At 44.8% G+C, this 3,513-nt stretch overlaps 1 long non-coding RNA gene across 1 annotated transcript; it reads left to right on the top strand.

Annotated features, from left to right (window-relative positions):
- The first annotated feature begins 763 nt into the window (after nucleotides 1-763).
- On the top strand, nucleotides 764-3,243 carry LOC308482273. The gene is made up of 2 exons (XR_013989178.1): nucleotides 764-1,813; nucleotides 3,072-3,243. It is a non-coding gene; the product is annotated as an uncharacterized lncRNA (long non-coding RNA).
- The last annotated feature ends 270 nt before the right edge of the window (nucleotides 3,244-3,513 follow it).

The raw sequence follows: 3,513 nt of genomic DNA, 5'->3' as shown, positions 1-3,513 counted from the left end.
CTTGCACTGCTCAGCTGGCAGGCTGCCTCAGCGCCTTGTTGTCTCGCTCGCCCCCGAACTCGCACAGAGCCGCCCGCAGCAGTAGAGGCCGCCACCGCGCTCCAACTGATGGGCAGGCTCTTCCCTGGACTCAACTCTTGGGCCCCAGACTCTCGGGCTGGCACCACTGGGAGCCTGGCACCCAGGTGCCCCGCACCCCGTCAGCCTATGAGTAAGATGGCCCTGCTCTGCTGAAAAGCCTCCAAGGAAGGAGAGTCTACCACTTTCCGGGGGATTCCTTCCCACTGTCAAACAGCGTTTACTGTCAGAAAGTTCTTCCTGAAGTTTAGTTGGAATCTCCTTTCTTGTAACTTGAAGCCATGGCTTCAGGTCCTGAGGGCCTCTGGAGCAGGAGAAAACAAGCTTGCTCCATCCTCCCTGTGACAGCCCTTGAGATATTGACAGGGCTGCATGGTGTAGCTCTCATATCAATGTCCTGAGAGAGAAAGCAAAAAAATTCCTCTCCCCTTTCTCCACCCCATGCAGAACTGCAAGGGGGTCAGTGCATCGGGCTGGTAAGAAGATGGCCGGAGTTTGGAGCCCAGCCAGGACTGGCTGTGGGCAGGATCCTGGCATTGCTGAGGGTTGGACTAGATGACCCTTGGCATCCCTTCCAACTCTACCATGCTATGATTCTATCAAGCAGCTAAAGGAATAGGTGGGGGAGCAAGATGCAGAACAAGGGGAGGCACAACCACATACCCCAACAGCACCCTCTGGCCTGACTCACGGTGGCCTCATCCCAGCACACTTTGACACCCCAATTATTTTTTCCTGAATTCAGCTGCCTGGCAACCCAGCAGCCTGGCCCCTGTTTGCCAGCTGATGTCACAAAGTGCTGCTTTGCAAGCAAGCCTTATGGTGGCCTGCAAGAGGGATGCCTGTCAGATGATGGTGAGAGACTTGCTGAGACAAATGTGCCCAACAGTTATGATGGAAAGGAACTCTGAAGGTAGGAGGAGCTGCAAGGTCCAGAGGAGACGAGGGGCATGGAAATAATAACAATAATAATAATAATAATAATAACTAGCGTCACCTGTCACTGGTGCATGTGGCTTGGTTCCCTTGCTTGACTTGTCCACAGATGTTGACAGCTTGGCAGGTCCTCAGCTGTGGTCCCCAGATTATATTTTCTGTTGTGAATATCTGGCTGGTTACAAGGTTGAACCATATGACCTTTCCATGCCTCTATTCTCTTAACTCTAAGGCTGTGTAAACATCACACCTTGAAATCACAGGGTCATTCCATTAAAATGTCAACCTACAGGCTCATCGTTCCTAAACATGTTGTAGATCATTTTAAAGAGAACTTCCCAAAGTTTCAGGATCATGTCACTGTGTGTGGTGGGTTTTAACAGGAAGGAGAGCACAGTGGTACCTTGGTTTTAGAACAGCTTAGTTTATGAACAACTTGGAAATAGAACGCTGCAAACCCGGAAGTAGGTGTCCCTTTTTGTGAGCTTTGCCTTGTTCAGCTTCCTGTCAAATATATTCATTTGTAAATTGAGTCCCCCACTGCTAATCAGAGGCTGAGTCCTGAGTCCCGAGCACCCAGGCAACACACAGGTGATATTTGGAGCTTTTGTTTTTGCTATTTGTTTTTGCTATTTGTTTGTGTGGCTTTTTCGTTTTTGTGACTGTGATTTGTGACTTTGTTTTTGTGACTTGTTTTTGTGACTGTGTGGAACCCAGTTCAGCTGCTGATTGATGGTGTGACTGCAGAAATGGATTAAAAAAACACACACCATCCAAACAATGACTATCATCAGTGCACGTAAGAAAAAATTGAATATGGACACATATTCAGCATGCATGTCCAGTCTCTGACATCTACAGACATGGCTGGGAGGAGTCTGAAAGCCTGGGGAAAGCCTGTCTCTCAGGACAGCCCAGACTAAGCTCAGTGCAACATGAACCGACTCAGGATAATGCAGCTTCCTGTCTCCCCCCCCCACAAATGATACCACACATCCATTTCCATCACATATTCTTACTGCAGTCCCATCACAGATGGAACTACACCAGAAGGGTAATAATAATAATAATAATAATAATAATAATAATAATAATAATTTATTATCTATACCCCGCCCATTTGGCTGGGCTTCCCCAGCCACTCTGGGCGGCTTTCAACAAAATATTAAAATACCGTAATGCATCAAACATTAAAAGCTTCCCTAAACGGGGCTGCCATATTAAACTAAGCACTCCTTCATAATTAGCAATTTCCTACCTGATAAGCATGCTTTCTGTGCAGAAAAATGCGTAGATAGTAACATCCAGATCCAACCTAGCATGTACATATACGCCCTAGAGCAAGAGGGGGGTGTAATCAGATGAACAACAGATACCACTTTTAACTACCTCCAAACAGCCACAAAGATTGCTATCATTCACCAACAACCACCCGCAGGTACACTCAACTTTTAATTTAAAAGGCCAAAACTCTGTAGTTAGGACAACAGTGCCTGAAAGGGTACGCTGAGCTGTTCTTTTTGTGACTACGGACTGTAATAGGAAACATTAGGCCCCATTCTCTTTATATCAAATCAGAAGGTGTTTCCTGGTACATAATGAGCATCATCAAAATCCATTAGCCACAGCTAATTATCAACAGCATGTATGTACACCTAATGAAACTGACCGCCTGTGCCTCATGTGGTTTGACAAGTGATGACAGCAATAGTGACCAATATGCTGTCTATATGTGAGTTCCTACCGCGCTCTTGCATTTCTCCCATTCATTTTGGTGGAGCTTCCATGAGAGATTTTTCCACTGGATTGTGGCATCTGCCAAAAGAGAAACAGAATTAAGCCCTTCTTAAATTTATCCTTTAGAGTGAAAAGATTTGCAATTATTAGTGTACATGAAAGCATGCAAAATGTCTCCATAATTTACGGGGTTTTCAGCTGCTCTGACATTGGGGCTGCATCTGGACATGCACAGCTCAGGTTTATAGATTTGTACTCATTTCAAGGCAAATGAATGGATAAATGTATTGTGACTGATTAACTGTTCTTTGTACTCTTAGGAGTGTGTCATTATGAACGATTGTCCACACAACTCATTACTATGCCATTAAGCCTTGTGAATTATTGCTGCTAACAATGCTCTTCCAAAATGATGGACTGCACTTCCATTGACTTTATGGAGCAGATATCTTATTTACATTATACATATTTATTAAAATGAAAATTGCTGCTGTATTATAATCTGCACTACTTTGCTTTCAGGCTGACTTCTCTAATTATGCATTTTTGAAACCACTTTCAAAGCAGCAACAGTCTTCCCTTTGTATGAATCCGTTTGTAATGGATTTAGTACTTATATTGGGTGACTTTTAACATATTTGAAAAGGCGGGGGCCTCAAAACTGCAATTCCCCTCTGCTCAAAGGCACAAACCCTTTTTGAGTTTAGCCCAGTCTTTTACCTTTGAGCTGAGCCACACTGAAAATGGGCTCACACCCCACCT

This window comes from Podarcis pityusensis, assembly GCF_964106645.2.
Source record: "Podarcis pityusensis genome assembly, chromosome: 7".
Classification (NCBI taxonomy): Eukaryota; Metazoa; Chordata; class Lepidosauria; order Squamata; family Lacertidae; genus Podarcis; species Podarcis pityusensis.
This window is presented reverse-complemented; position numbering and strand designations above follow the sequence as displayed.